The sequence below is a fragment of the Phocoena sinus genome, chromosome 1 (genome assembly GCF_008692025.1).
Source record: "Phocoena sinus isolate mPhoSin1 chromosome 1, mPhoSin1.pri, whole genome shotgun sequence".
Lineage (NCBI taxonomy): Eukaryota > Metazoa > Chordata > Mammalia > Artiodactyla > Phocoenidae > Phocoena > Phocoena sinus.
The window spans coordinates 33650460-33667597 of NC_045763.1; the positions used below are offsets into that span (position 1 = coordinate 33650460).

Here is a 17138-nt window from a genome sequence, read left to right on the forward strand (position 1 = left end):
AAACTACCCGGGGCTAAAATAAAAATGGTACAAACAAAGGCAGAAAGGTAGGACCTACAGCTATGAAAAAATAAGAGCGTTCCCTTGAATCCCCTAGGGTCCCCCCAAGCACCTCTGTTATGCATTCCTTGCCTGATAAAGCTAGGATACAATCCAGAAGCAAGGATCAGATTAATACCTTCCTTCCCTAGGCCCTGTTTCAAAATAAGTGAGGCAATAAATTCCTTTTTTTCCCCCCTTTGTCTGCAATCCATTTATGTTGGATTTCTGCCCTTTACAACCAAAAAGTGTTAATATACTACCAATATTTAAAAACGCACTGCTTTTTTCAAAAGGATCGCCAGGGCACTACCCCAAATCTACAGAAATGATCTCCAGGTCAGGGTTTCTGTTATTTCTTAATAAGTGTTCCAGATGATCAGGCAAATTGGGGAAATACTAGCTTAGACTAAAGTTTAACACTCAACAAAAGTCTAGTTGTCTCCTCCTACACTGTATCAAACAATAGTTGTTATTTCCCAGTAACACAGAAGAAGGCTATTATAACAATATTTATTTAGAACATACTATGAGCCCACCACTGTACCAGAATCCACCATGGTATACTGGGGGCACTAAAAGTTTAAGGTGTTGCCTTGCCTTCCAGGATCTTATGTTCTTTAATCTGTAGAAAAGACAAGACCTACAAATACATCGGGGACTGCTGAACCTGTCTGATCAACAGAATCATCTAAGGATCTTTTCGGTAGATTAGAGGTGGCAGACGTGGGATTTAAACCCCTATCCATCAGACAACAAAGCTATTTCCAAAACGTGTTCAGTGCAAAATACAGTTCCTTCTCAATATAAGGTATAGGAGCACGCAAAGAAAAAATTAGGTATAATGAATACAGTCCATTAATTCAAATTTGGATATAACTAATATGTATTAAGCATTTATTATTTAAACATTTACTGTATTAAGCACCTAAATATAAGTTTTCACTAATAACTAATAATCAGAAACAAATTAGTAGATTGCCTAAACTGACATTTCTCTTTCAGATAATGATTAATTTAAATGCCATCATTAGGGAACATATTAAAAGAATAAAGAAGTCAATACAAACATTACTTTTTACCAAATTCAACTAGCTGTTCTCAAGAAGGCAACTTTGGCACCTAACTGTCAAGGTCAGCATTAAAAAAATCTATTTATTGTTAAGGCAGTTAATAGAATTCAGCCAAAACAAGCAATCCTTGCTTATTCATTAAGTAAAGTTGCATTAATTAAGTGGAGGTGTTGTGGAAATAAGAGCGTTAAGAGTTGGGGAGTCTGAAGAGTAAGTTCTGGATCAATAAAGAAGCAAGAGAATTGCTAGCTCTACTGGTTATCTGTTAGTATTATTTTCTAAGCTTTCTATAGAGACAGGACATCTAAAGTCATTAAATAATTATTTACAGAATATATCCTTTGAAGATAAATTTCTGTGAGTGGTTTCCTTTAAATGTAGGCACAACTATAACTGATGAGGAAGATACACTTAGTAAAAGAACTGTAAACTCTGATTAAGCGATTTCTCAAGAAGTTTTTTCTTAAAACTAAGTCCAGGACTTTTAAATTGATCTCACTCCAAGAATCACACTAATCTTATAAAGCATTTTTAGAAAAAATAACTATCCAACTCATACTCATATACAGTGATAAAAGGTATTAGCACCTTTTTATAGTGTCACACAAACAGATCAAATAAAATAACATTCCTATGTGAACTGAATCATTTTTGCTTACAAGCCAGTGTGGTGGGTACTTAGCCACAATCCCTCCAAATAAGTGTTCTGTGCTTTCAACTAACAAGCAATATTATGTAGTAAGAATATTTTTTACATTTGTGTGAGTCCTTTCTGTTGACTAGCACTTGGCATATTTCTGTCATCTGTATGTATAAGACACTGAGATAGAAAAAATTTATATGGCACGCACCTAGCATACACATGTAGCACATGCATCAATCAATAGACTGCAGCTTGTTGGTCCCATCAAATGAGTCAACCGAACTGGGAACATTTTGTGAAGAAATGTGTTTTAATTAAATTCCAAAGAAATAGCATATAAAATTATTTTAACTTTATTATTACTTCAAAAAATAAGCTTTTATTTTAGAACAATTTTAGATTTACAGGAAGCCTGCAAAGATAGTTCAGAGTTCCCGTATACTCTGCACAGTTTCCCCTATTATTAGCATCTTACATTAGCATGGTACATTCGTTATAATTAATGAACCAATACTGATACAATATTAACTGAAGTCCACACTTCATTTAGACTTTCTTAGTTTCCACTTAATATCCTTTTTCTGTTTCAGGATCCCATTACCCTTCCCAGGATAACACATTACATTTCGTAGTCATGTCTTCTTAGGCTCTTTTTGACTGACTTTCCTTGCTTGATGACCTTGATAGTTTTGGGGAATACTGTTCAGGTATTTTTCAGAATGTCCCTCAATTGGGATTTGTCTAATGTTTTTCTCATGATTAGACTAGAGTTATAGGTTTTGGGGAGGAAGACCACAGAGGTAAAGTTATAATAACTTTTTATCCCAACTATCACCTGGATAGTAAGCTCACTGAGGGAAGGAATCTTATCTTATTCTCATCTTTGTATCCTTAGTACATAGCTGGCAAATATCTGTTGGTTAAGGAGGCAGTGGATATACACCAAGGGTTGAGGGGTTGCTATTTATTTAATTTTGGGGCTGCATCGGGTCTTGGTTGCAGCACGTGGGATCTTCATTGCAGCATGTGCGATCTTTCGTTGTGGTGTGTGGGTTTCTCTCTAGTTGCGGTGCATGGGCTCCAGAGTGTGTAATTTGCGGCATGCGGGCTCAGCAGTTGTGGTGCACAGGCTTAGTTGCCCCACGGAATGTGAGATCTTAGTTCCCTGACCAGGGATTGAACCCGCGTCCCCTGCATTGGAAGGCGGATTCTTAACCACTGGACCACCAGGGAAGTCCCTGCAATTTATTAAAATATGAGCACTAACCCTAACAAGGAAATTGTTCATAAGTTTGCTCAAACTAAAAATAAGAATGACTGATTTACTAAAGTGTTTCATTCTTCTATTCAGGGATCCTTCTAGTTTACCTATTGTGGTGGAACAGGATATATTCAGCTAAAAAACAAGTTAATTCTTACAGGTAAACCTTGCCTCTTGTACTGATGAAGCCTCAGAGATATATAACACTGCTTGTGGGAAGTATACGTGGTAAAATGGAAAGATGCATTAGGGCTGAAGTCAGGATGGTCTGGGTTTGAAACTGAGTCCTATCACTAATAAACTGTATAATGTTGGCCAGATATCTTTGAGTCTCAGTTACTTTACATATACAATGGAGCTAATAATATTTATATGAGGGTGGGTGAGATCAACACGTTTGCATTTTGCAGTGTGTCTGACAGACACTTAAGTTTACTCCCTTTCTAAGTATGGTTTGTTACACAGAATAGGTATGCTTTAAACATCTTCTGGAATAAGGCAGGATATACATAAACAAACAAACACAGATGATGATGGTTGTTACTTTTACACTGGATGAATAAACTGAAACGATTCATGTGCACTTATGTTTTTAGGTAGTTAACACTTGCCTGATATACAGCAGCCACTCAAACGTTCGATGATTCTTCCATCAGATTTCTTGGACCCAGTGTCAAGAGAATCAATTCCAGTTTTCATGACCCTGGACAAACCATGTCCCTCCTTTAGGCGTCATTTTCTTCACTGAATAGTTGACCTAATAGTCACAGAGCTTGAGAGTTGCAAGAAATCTTAGAGATCACCTACTGTCACCCCCTTGCCTAAATCATAAAGCCTGTGAGTGGCAGACTAGGACTTGAATGGGGACTCCTAACCACCAAGCCTTAATTCTTACCACATACCATGGTACTTATAAGGTTTCTTTCACCTTTTCGTGTATGAAATATTGGAAATTGAACTACTGATCTTTAGAATATCACCTAATTCTGAAAATCCACTAATCAACATAGCTTAAGTTCTATCTTTATTAAAACCAGAAGATACAGAAGAATAAACAAAATTTTCAGTATTAATCCTAGTTTTAGAGAAACTATGATATAGACAGCAGAGGATGAGAATCCTTTCAACTGTGTTGATATATCAAATACTTAAATAGAGAGAGGATCTATTCTGAATAGTCTCCCTGACTCCATCTTCTTCATTATTAAATGGAATTATAGTCATTGGTCCACTGAACTGGTGGACTGAATCACTACTATTCTGAGGTACCCACATCTCTATTATCTTGGTATCCCTTACTGTAACTGAGAGCACAATGATTTTTTTTTTTAATCCAGTGGTCTCTTTGTAGTATTCCTACTTTACCTCCATAGGGCCTTGCACACTGCTGACTATTCCTTTCTTTTTGAAACTTACCGCTGTTCCTTTGGCATTCAAAACACTGGTTTCTCCTGATTTTGCTTATAATGTAGTGATTCAGAGAACAGCTTATTGGCCAAGAGCAGAGACTCTGGACCTAGATCGCTGGAGTTCAAATCCTGGTTCTACCATCTGCTAGTCCTGTGACCTTGGACAGGTTACTTAACTGTTATGTGCCTGTTTCCCCATCTGGGAGGATTACATGAGTTTACAGGTATATAAAATGCACAGTAAATGCTATACAGATATTTGCTGTTTTTGTTCTCCTCCTTAGTCTCTTCCTCTGCTACATTTCTGTGCCTCCACATATTCTACCTGGGGGATTCCATCCATGCAAAGGGGTCTTTACTTCTGTCTACCTGGAAGGCCTTCTTCTCTTCATTCTATCTAGTGAATTCCTTCCTAACCTTTAAGATCCAGTTTAAATGTCATTCTCTCTCTCTCTCTCTGAAGCTTTTCCAAAGACCATCTCTCTCCTTCTGCCTTGGTAGTCAATTGTTCCTGCCCTTGTGTTCCCATATTACTTTGAATATATTTCAATGAGAGCCCATGTTACATTAGATTGAATGACGTTGAGCCATTTGAAGTTGCCTATATTAGACCATTTCAGACCTGTAGAAAACAGTTACATGATTCATCCTAATAACATCTCTTTATATTTCTGCTGCTCCTTCCCTCCCTGCATTAAACTCATAACAAGAACTACATGCTATTATTCTTTAAAAATACATATATAATACAATGTTTCAGATATATAGAGAATAATGAATGGACACCCATATATCTACAGCCTAGTTGAAAAAATATTTACCAATACAATTTAAGGCTCCTGCGTGCTCTTCCCAGCAGTATTACTGGTCTTCTCTCCCCACCTTACCCTTCAGAGATCCCCACTATCCTTACTTTGATATTTATCATTACCATGCATTTATTTAAACATTTATTATGTAAGTATGCTTCCCTAAATAATACATGAATGTTGGGCTTTATACAATATAAATGTGTTCTGCCATCTGCTTTATTTACTTAACTTTTTACTTGTGAGATTCACCCAAGTTACTATATAGATCTAGTTCATTCATTTTCATTATTGTACGGGATTCCATTAGGTAAATATACTACAATATTTTCTTTCTTTTATAAATAGACATTTGGACTAGTTTGAACTTTCTGCTATAAAAATGTTGCATAACTATTTATACATGCATAGGAGAGTTTCTAAATGGTATCTGCCTAGGAGTGGAATTGCTGGATTGTAGGTTATGTGTGTTTTAGTTTTAACAGATATTGCTAAATTTTTCTTCACTATGGTTGTGCAATTTCTATTTCCATCAACAGTGTCCAAGAGCTCCCTTAACTCTACATTCCCACCATTATTTGGTATTATCAGACTTCTTAATTTTTGCCAATCTAATAGGTATGAAATAACATCTCATTAGAACTTTAATTTTCCTAGAGGAACTAATTACCAGCGAATGGCTAATAAACTTTTAGGCTGCCTCTTTTATACCTTGTCATTCTTCTATTGATTTGTCTTTTTCTAACCTATTTGTAGGAATCCCTAGTTAATACAGACAGTAATATTTAGCTGTTATATGTACCATAAATATATTCTTTAATTCTCTGTGGCCTATCTGTGCATTTTTAAAATTATGGCATTCACCTTGGTCACTGTACAGAGCTGGAAGACAGAGTGGTGGAAATCACTGACATGGAACAGAATAAAGAAAAAGGAATGAAGAAATGAGGACAGTTTAAGAGACCTCTGGGACAATGTCAAATGCACCAACATTTGCACCAGCATTAAAGGAGTTCTAGGAGGAGAAAAGGGAGAGAAAGGGCCTGATAAAATATTTGAAGGGATAACAGCTGAAAACTTCCCTAACATGGGAAAGGAAACAGTCACCCAAGTCCAGGAAGCACAGAGTCCCATATAGAATTAACCCAAGAAGGAACACTCTGAGACACATAGTAATCAAATAGCAAAAATTAAAGACAAGGAGAAAATATTAAAACCAACAAGAGAAAAGCAACAAATAACATACAAGGCAATCCTCATAAGATTATCAGCTGATTTTTCAGCAGAAACTCTGCAGTTCAGAAGGGAGTGGCACAGTGTATTTAAAGTGATGAAAGGGAAAACCTTACAACCAAGAGTACTCTACTCAGCAAGGCTCTCATTCAGATTTGACAGAGAAATCAGAAGCTTTACAGACAAATAAAAGCTAAAAAATTTCAGCACCACCAAACCAGCATTACAACAAATACTAAAGGAACTTCTCTAAGCAGAAAAGGCCACAACTAGAAACAATAAAATTATGAAAATGGGAAAGCTCACCAGCAAAGGTAAACATACAGGATAGGTAGGAAGTCGTCCACACACAAATATGATATCAAAACCAGTAACTGTGACAGGAGGGGAGTAAAAATGAAGGATATTTGAAATGCATTTGAAATTAAGAGATCAGCAACTTAAAACAATCATGTATACATATAGACTGCTATATTAAAACCTCACGGTAACCACAAATGAAGAATCTGTGATAGATATACACACAAAAAAGAAAGGAATCCAAACACAATGCTAAATATAGTCATCAAATCACAAGAGAAGAGAACAAAAGAGGAAAGGAAGAAAAAAGACCTAAAAAAACAAACTAAAACAATTAAGAAAATGGCAATAAGAACATACACATCTATAACTACCTTAAATGTAAACAGATAAAATGTTCCAACCAAAAGACACAGACTGGCCAAATGGATACAAAAACAAGACCCATATATATGCTGTCTACAAGAGAACCACTTCAGACCTAGGGACACGTAACAGGCTCAAAGTGAGGGGGTGGAAAAAGATATTCCATGTAAATGGAAATCAAAAGAAAGCTGGAGTAGCAATACTCATATCAGACAAATAGACTTTAATATAAAGACTGCTACAAGAGACAAAGAACAACACTACATAATGATCAACGGATCAATCCAAGAAGAAGAGATAACAATTGTAAATATATATGCACCCAACACAGGAGCACCTCAATATACTATATAAGCAAATGTTAACAGACATAAAAGGAAAGTTGACAGTAATACAATAACAGTGGGGGACTTTAACACTATACTTACATCAATGGACAGATCATCCAGACAGAAAATCAATAAGGAAACACAGGACTTAAATGACACATTAGACCAGGTGGACTTAATGGATATTTATAGAGCATTCCATCCAAAAGCAGCAGAATACAGATTCTTTTCAAGTGCACATGGAACATTCTCCAGAATAGATCACATGCTGGGCCACAAAGGAAGTCTCAGTAAATTTAATGAAAACTGAAATCATATCAAGCAGCTTTTACAACTACAGCTCTATGAGATTAGAAATCAACTACAAGAAAAAAAATGCAAAAAACACAAACATGTGGAGGCTAAACAATATGCTACTGAACAACCAATGGATCACTGAAGAAACCAAAGAGGAAATCAAAAAATACCTAGAGACACATGAAAATGAAAACACGACAATCCAAAGCCTATGGGACATGGCCAAAGCAGTTCTAACAGGGAAGTTTAGAGTGATACAAGCTTACCTCAGGAAATAAGAAAATCTCAAATAAAGAACCTAACCTTACACCTAAAGCAACTAGAGAAAGAAGAACAAACAAAACCCAAAGTTAGTAGAAGGAAAAAAATCACAAAAATCAGAGCAGAAATAGATGAAATAGAGATGAAGAAAACAACAGAAAAGATCAATGAAACAAAAAGCTGGTTCTTTGAAATGATAAACAAAATTGATAAACCTTTAGCCAGACTCATCAAGAAAAACAGAGAGAGGGCCCAAACAATAAAATTAGGAATGAAAAAGGAGAAGTTACAAATGACACCACTGAAATACAAAGGACCATAAGAGACTACTACAGGAAACTATATGCCAATAAAATGGACAACCTAGAAGAAATGGACAAATTCTTAGAAAGATACAATCTCCCAAGACTGAACCAGTAAGAAATAGAAAATATGAACAGACCAGTTACAAGCATTGAAATTTAATCTGTGATTTAAAAACTCCCAAAAAACAAAAGTCCAGGACCAGATGGCTTCACAGGTGAATTCCATCTTTGTCACTGTACACAGCAGTGTCTGTCAGTTAGCAGACATTAATAAATATTTGTTGAATAAAAAACTGAAAAAACACACATAAAGAAATTAGACAATGTTTTAAGCTCTTATTTTGGAATTGTGACCCTCTATGCCTATTAGGTTTTTTTTTTGCGGTACGCAGGCCTCTCACTGCTGTGGCCCCTCCCGCCGCGGAGCATAGGCCCCAGACATGCAGGCCCTGCGGCCACGGCCCACGGGCCCGGGCCCAGCCACTCCGTGGCACGTGGGATCTCCCCGGACCGGGGCACGAACTCACGTCCCCCACATCCTTAGGTGGACTCTCAACCACTGCGCCACCAGGGAAGCCCACCTATTAGGTTTTACAAACTTTTATATTTAAAGAAATAAATTTAATTTAGCTTGGAGACTTTCTGGCAGTCCCTTGAGATAACTGGAGATAAGACAGAGCACCAAAAAATCAGGACTGCAAGTCCAAAATTTTAAATCACCTAAGACAAACAGTTGTCTGCTCTCTTCTTAAATATCTCCAAGAACAAGTATGCTGGCTCGCATGTTTTCTATTATACTTTGCAGAACATAATGACTAAAACAGCCTCTAGTTCCACCATGTTTGAATGCCCCAGAGGAAAGTCTACAAAAGTGAGTGCAAAGCAATTCTACTAAATAAGAAAACACTTAGAAATGTGCCCATAATACATCAATGAGCAATAGACATAGTGATTAAAATGAATATACAATACGTATACGCTTCAATTTTAAAAGCTAACAATGGTAACAACTATAGTAAATCAGAGGGGAAAATAATGCATCAGCCTTTATATAATTTAAAATGGAAGGAAATTAATATATTACAACTTACAACAGAACCAGCAGGAAGTTCAGACAGCACAGAGTCTTAAAAAGGAAGTCATAGGAAGCAATGAGTCATTCCGGACAAAACACAGAATCTGTAGTAAGAAGACCTCGTTTTGAGTTGTCATTCTGACATTTACTAGCTATTTGGCATTGAGCACATCATTTAATCCACCTACACCTCAGTTCCTTATCAGTAAATAGAGTTTATAATGATCTGGCATCCTCTCTAACAGGGTTATTGTATGTTTCAAATTAAGAAGAAAAATGTGTGACATACTTCAATAACATGCAATTGTAATCACCTATCCTTCTTCATCTTCCCATCTCCCCAATGGCAGCAATCTGTATAACTGTGATGTTTTTTCCAGCAGGGCTCAGTAGAGCTAGTATAGGCAAGAAGAGAGAGATTAGTTCGGGATTTTGCCCAGACAGGGACAGAAGGACAAAAGAGCAATGGAATAAAAGATAATGATAAGAGAGTGAATGAAATAGCAAGAGACTAAGAAAATTAAGCTGGATAGGGAAGGAAGTGAAGACAGGCCTTGATGGGCAAAGAAAAGATCTAGTAGATCCTCAAAGGTCAGGCAGAAGAAGAAATTTTGAACAAATCTGCATGTCTTCATTTATAATTTCAGAGGTGGGCCATCTTTGCATGAGAACAAAGCTCATGGTGTGACTATGGAAGCTGATTAGCTAAAATGATGATCACTTCAGTTGAAGAGGTCAATGTGTTGAAGAAACGATCATCCATGTGAGTACTGAAGTCACTCAGGGTAAGGCCAAAAATTGAGATGGAAAGGAAGACTGTGTGTGTTAGGTCCTAAATGACAGAGAAGATCTATTATATAAGAAGACAAGAGTGGTATAGCATCTTGTGCCAGAGAGCACAGGGATTTTAAGAAGGCAGAGAAGCAGCGGTCTGGAAATGTATGAAATAGTGGTGCATAAAAAATTACAGTCATCCTTGTCTCTCTCCTTTTGCAAGGAGTGGTCTGGGAGAATGAGCTGCACCCATTCAGAAGGGCTAGATTAAGCGATCTTACTCTCCTGGCTTCCATTTAAGGCCAGAACACACATTAAAACATCCCATAAAATGGTCAACAGTGTAGAAAACAGGAGTTTCAGAGAACAAGTGAAAAGGTTTGAAAGGGAGCAAAAAAGTAGGATTGGGAGAGAGGAAGAGGAAGCCAAGTCAGCACAGGAATAACAGTACAGAAGAAAGACATATGATTGGAGGAGCTGGGACAAAGGTAACAGAGGATAAGACTTGCTGGGTTTATATGGCCAAAGGTTATCAAAATAATTAGTTCTAGCAGTTCCCTGATAGCTAGGGAGTTAGCACTAAGGCCTTGACAATGGTTTGGTTAAATTCCCTCATTTACAGATTGCAGGGGGTGGGGGCAACATCTGAGTATGTACTTATTCACATTATGTAAAGTGTTAAGCCCTACACCTACACCTTCCCTCATTTTATAAATGAGGGAACTGAGGATCACAGAAGCAAAGTGACCAGCCCTGGGTTGTATTATTAATAGTCAGTGACACTGAGGAACCAGGCATATTTTTCAAATCTAAATCAGTATGGCAGTATAAGAAAGAATTTGAAATGAGAATATCTTTAGTCACTTTCTACCAGTGAGATCTTGTATGTTTTTTTTTAACTCCACTAAGCCTATCTACCAAACAAGGTTATTGCAAAAGATTAAGCTACAACTACAAAATAAATCCTAGTAGTTATTTTTTTAACTGAAAGCTGGTCTACATAGGAACTTATTTTAAAATGTGAATTTACTTGGTTTATTTCAAACACAAATCCAAAGTGTCTAAATTAATGCCTATAGATTTTACAGATAGGAAACTGAGGTAGAAAGGGAGGATATACAATCTGTGGCTCCCTCGTATATCTAGAATCAAGTCCAAATTCCAAAGTTTCAGGTCTTTAATTTTATGGCCCCAGCCCACCTCTCTAGTGGGCTTACTGACTTACACAAATACAATACTTGACCTCTGGCAACTATCAATTTTTAAAAACATATCCTATAATTTCCCCATTTTGGAGCTCCACCTAAATTATTTAATCTATTTAAATTTGTTCTCCAAGGCTCAAATAAAATTCATCTTGAGTGTAAAGCCTAACCTTGTTCCAACTTTTGAGAAATGATGGCTCCATCCTCTGAACTCCTATATCACTTTGCTTTACCTCCCTTAGAGTACTTATTGCCTTACAATTTAGGTAAGCATGAAAAAATTTCATTTCTGCCATCAGAGCTTAAGTCCCTTAAAGGTAGTTGGAAGAGAATTAACATTTACTTTGCATCTCTTAAGTGCCAATTGCTTCTCTAGTGTGTATACACACACACACACACACATTATTTCATGTAACCTCTGTGACACCCCATGAAGTAGAAATCTATTTTTTACACATAAGGACACTGAAAGTCACAGAGGTTAAACAATTTGCTTACAGTCCTAAGGCTAGCAAGTGACATAGCCTAGATTTGAATCCACCTTTCTAACCCAAAGCCTAGGCTCTTGCCACTATACTCTTCCCAGAAACCATGAGTATATCCTCACTACTGATTGTTTCCTATCTATCCACTGACCATCAGGGAAAAAAAACCTCCATGGACTTCGTCATTAAGTAGCAGCAGAAAGGATTCGATATAGGATATCTGCCCTCCTACTTTCCAAGAGTTAGAACAGATTCTTCAGAGCCAACAGAATGACTAATATGAGACCTGAATAAAGATGAAGAGATCAGAATCCTGCTTCTAGGAAGGAAAAGTCAAAAACCATTACTTCTCCATTCTTGTATTTAAAAATTCCTCCTCCTCTGAGGTTTCCACCACCTGGCTATATCACTCCTTACCCCTCCTCCTCATCTGTCATCTACCACCCTCCCGATTAATCCCCTATATTCACTGCACCTGGGTCACAATCCCTCTCTTCCCTGCATCCTGGCATCCTAAATCATTTCACTATCCATGCAGAAGACTCATTCAATACAATAGCCTCGCAGTTCCTTGTCATACTCAGCTTCACCCGACCTTCACCTCTGCTGTACTTCAGCATCTCACACACAGAGACCGAGCTGTCACCTAGAAGAGCTCCACATCAGACAATTTAACTCTAATATTCCACTTTCTGACCACAACCTTTTTTTTTCTCTTACTTCTACATTTGCTCATTGACCTAACTCAAGAAATCACAGAACCTCTAAGTCCCAAACTGAAATCGTTATCCAGTGTTTCCTGTCTCAGTTAATGTCACCATCATCCCCCTAGTCACCCAAACCAAAAACATGAGCATCACCCTGGACTCCTCACCCTCTGATCTACACACGCAATCAATCATAAAGCCTCACAGATTCTCTCAACTTCATCCCTCTCTCCTCATCCCTATAACCACATTTAAAAAACGTTATTTAAGCATATCTATAAAAACCTTTCAGTGATAAAAAAAAGTCACCCATTGAATTCATTTCAAGATACTTATGCATACAGGGTCTACCATGACATGGCCTTGTACTGTATTTCTGGCCTCACAACTTACCACTTATATCTTCATTGTTATTTCTTAGCAGTCCCAAACTGCTTGTGGTTCTCTAGGCAAGCCATTCCTTTTCTCACACTGATGCCTTTACTCAAGCTATTCTCTCTGTTTGAAGCACATTTTTTACTCATCTTTGCCTGACTTACTTCTACGTACCATTTAAGACTTGGGTCAGGTGTCATGTCTTCCTCAAGCCCTCCCTCAAGTCCCAGACTAGTCTAAGCACCCTCCCCTTGATGCAACCACAGCATCACAGGCATAGCTCTCACCTTTTATTCTGAGATGACCTATTTCAGCATCTAATTTACCAATTTCACAAGGATTGGAAATGTATCTTATTCATCTCTGTCTACCCAGCTAAACACAGTACATAGCATAGTGCCTGACACATAATAGACACATTAAGTATAGAGTAAATGTTAGATGTTGAGTTTACATTTTCAGTGGGATATTCACACCAGTGCTTTCTCACAGCGTTTTTTAGTATTTCCTACCATTAACTCCAAGTCCTTTGAAGGGAAGGAACCAGAGCTTTTCCTGAGTCTGCACGGTTCTGTAAAGAATGATGCTATACAAAGTTTTACCCAACAAACATAACAGAAATCAAAACTTGACGTGTGCTAGAAACTTCAAAACCACTGACCAAGTGAAAAAAATGAAGATATAAGGATAAAGAACTAATTCTGACCGCTGTGTTGTCTATGTTATGTGCTTGTCTATGTTATAAAAACAGTGAAATTTTTCTTAGAATATAAACAGCGTCCTGGATACAAGAGCTTGGCGCTTTATCTACAAGGTCATCACATCTCTGCTAAGCTTAAAAAATTACTAACCTGCAGGGTTGCTTAGGCAGGGGTTTAAGTTGTTGGTAAACACACTACTTAAAAACTTAACCCCACAAACCAAGGCTCAGTGATAAAGAGGCAAGTAAAAAATAATGCTGGTATATGAGCAACAACAAAAAAATGTTCTTTTCATAGTAATTTTGGGCCTTGTGTTGGCAGTTAGAAAGAGAGCAAAGAGTTCAATGTAATAAAGCATTTCCCTCTCCAACTAAATATTAAATTGCAGTCTGGCATCAAACTAGGGATGCCAGACTCAATTCTTTCCCAGTGTAAAAAAATAATAAGCTCTTCTATTTGCATGGTGCATTCCAATCGATATACATTTGCTCATTTGATAAAGTGTTTATAGACATTTTAAAAAATGAGGGAAAACCCCAAATTTTCCACAAAATAATAACTCTTTTAGTTGGTTTAAACAAACAGTACTAGATTTTTTTTTTTTTAAGTTCAAAACACGGCACAGAAATGAGAAACGGAATAGAGTACTTTATATTTAAGCAGGTCAATCCTTGGGGCCGAAAGAGCTTCTTGCAGAAACTTAATAGGTTTTGGGTTTCCTTGGGAAGAGATCGGTTTCCCATCACTGGAGGAGATGTTCAGACTTGTCAAATTATTAGGGTAGAATTTGGGATTTTCAAAGCTACTTTGGTATGGGATGAGGGAAAGGGACCCTGGATGACTTTTAAATTCCCTTCCAGTCTGGAGATGTTTTGGGGTTCACTTATCTCCAGGAAACCCCTTTTCATTCCTCCGGGGCTGGCCCACAGCTGTGCCCACGTGTCCAGCCCTCCTGGCCGCTGGCTCACCTCGGTGCCCGGCGGCTCCCGCCCCCGTCGGAGGTTGGAAACCTGCTTTCCGCGCCCGTTTCCGGCGGCACACGTGAGTTGTCTCGGCGCAGCTCCAGCCGCCGGAGCCAGCCCGGAGGACCGCTGCTGACAGCTCCCCGCCCTTCGCACCCCCGACCCTCGGATGGGCCACGCTGTCCGCCGACCTCGGTCCTCGCCCGCCCCGAACCGGATCCGGCCGGCGAGGATCCACAGGCATCTCTCAGCTCTCCTGTCCGAGCCGACTGACAGCCTCTCCGACTCCCGGCCCTCGGCCCAAAGCCAACACTCTCGGGCCGACCCAGCCCCGCCGGTCAGGACAGAGAGACCGCCGTTCGGACCGCCCGCGATGCGGACCCTCCAGAGGTCCCCGTGTCCTTGAGTTTCCCTCGCGGGGCCCCCGGGGCGCCTCTACTGAGTCAGGGCCGCGGGCCGGACACTGGGCCCCGCTGGCCCGGCCGCGGAAGCAGAACGAGCCGCCGGAGCTCCGGGCCCAAGAACACGGCGGGGGACGGCCGCGCTCGGACCCCAGACAGGCCGACCGGCCGGGACACACAGACGGACAGTCGGGCCCGAGGGGCGGGGGCAGCGGCCGGGCCGGTCCTGGCGCCTCCTTCTCACCCGGGGCGGCCCCTGGCGGCCCAGCCCCTCAGGGCGCGGGCTTTCCGGGAGAGCGGAGGCGGCCGCCGAGGCGCTTACCTGCGGGCGCAGCGACGACGCGGAGCGGCTCACTCCCTGCCCGCCGCCATGTTTCCGCTGCGCAGCGAGCTAGGGAGGACGCGCGGAGGGGGCGGGCGGGGGCGGCTCCGGAGAGCAGCGGCTGCCGGCCGGCCGGCGGGCTGGCGCGCGGCTGGGGGCTCGACCGAGGCGGCGGCGGCGTTGGCTGAGGCGGGGGCGGGGCGCGGGCTTCCCGGCCCCGCCCCCCGGGCCTCAGGCCGCAGGGTGGCGAGCGCCTCGGCAGTTGGGCCCGCGCGGGGGGGCGGTACGGGGAGGGCGCCGCCGAGCGGCCAGGCCCCGCCAGCCTCCGCTGCCTCCCGCCTCCTGCCTTCGACCCCGGGGCCCAGACCCGCGTCCCCACCGGCCCTATGCGCCGCTTCTCACGGGTGGGTAGACTGAGGTCTGGAGAGGGCTCGGGTACTTGGGTTCGAGTCCCGCTGTCGCCGCTCCGAGCCTGCGCGTGGGCGGGTGGGGGAGATGGCGGACCCAAGAGGCGTCAGGTCAGGTTGGCTGACGCGCGTCGCCGCCTCGGGCGAAGAGCGGCGCTCCGGGGCTCGAATCCCTGCCCTGCGAAGAGTGATGGATGACCTTGAGCGAGTTACCTTGTATTTCTACCCCAGGACCCTCACCTCTAACGGGATAGCATTCAATCCAGAGGGTTGGTGTGAGGATAAATAAGTTAATGCTTGTGAAGCCCACGGAACAGTGCTGGAGACCTAGTAAGTAAATGCGTAGGAAATAGAAGCTCCCGCGGTCCCTTCATTGGTTCGTCTATCCATTCAACAGCTACTTACGCATTGAGCCCCTCCATGTGCCTGGAGACAGGCTCTTTCTGGTAGTGAACACTCTTTGCTACACTCCTATGGTTAAACGCCGCGTCCACCTGGATCATCCCTATTTTAGCAGAGAGGAAACTGAAGCTCAGGGAGGTGAAGCTACTTGTCTAAGGTCACCCAGCCAGTAAATGAGTGGAGATTCATCTCCAACCTGACTTCAAAGCCTGTGCTCTGCCAGCAGGGAGTCATCAGCTGTTTGGATGGGTCAAAGGAGGCTCCCAGAGAGTTAAACACTTTCAGGTTGGCTCTTGAAAGAGTCTGCAAGGAGGAAGCTCATTTCAGGCAGAGGGACGGATGTGTGCAAGGGCATAAAGACATATGATAGCAGATGGCTGGTTGGTGTGACTGGCAGGGTGGGAGTATGAGAGACAGTGTGAATGTGGTGATGACGGTGCTGAAGCTAGACAGGGAAAGGAAGCCAGAACATGGAAGGAGGTCTTTGTGTGCCTAGAATGACATTTACTGTCCTTGTATGTCTACCTTAGAATTTATTTTGTAGGCCAGTGGTTTTCATCGTATGGTTCTGGGACTCCTGGGTGTCCCTGAGATCCTTTCAGGGGTCAGAGAGCTCAAAATTATTTTCATAATAATGCTAAATGCGATTTGCTTTTTTTTTTACTCTGATGAGCATACAGTGAAGTTTTCCATAGACTATAGGACAAATGATATTTCAACGCATTAAATGCGGGTACAGATTTGAGAATCCAGCTGTCTTCTTTAAGCCAGGTGTTAAAGAGATTTGTACAAATGTAAGACACCGCTTTTCTCATTAATATTTTGTCTTAGAAATAGTAGACATTTTTCACTAAAAACGTGTTTATATTAACAGGTAATGGATTTATTGTAATTTTAAATGAATTAATAAAATTTTAGAAATTTCTCAGTTTTAATTCCTAATATGGTAAGTATTGTTAGAAGTAACAAATGGCACATTAAAAAGCTCTTCGAGGTC

The 17138-nt window shown here is 40.7% G+C and overlaps 1 protein-coding gene across 5 annotated transcripts in view; it reads right to left on the reverse strand.

Moving 5' to 3' along the window:
• The window catches only part of SCMH1 (Scm polycomb group protein homolog 1), a 193037-nt gene extending 177626 nt beyond the window's left edge, over positions 1–15411 (reverse strand). For 3 of the 5 annotated variants that reach the window (XM_032651217.1, XM_032651226.1, XM_032651200.1), the window contains exon 1: positions 15333–15389. The gene's annotated coding sequence lies outside the window, so the exon portion shown is untranslated. Of the gene's footprint in view, positions 1–15332 lie in introns of all 5 variants that reach the window. The other 2 variants (XM_032651177.1, XM_032651191.1) reach the window with 2 other exon arrangements.
• Between the last annotated feature and the right edge of the window lie 1727 nt (positions 15412–17138).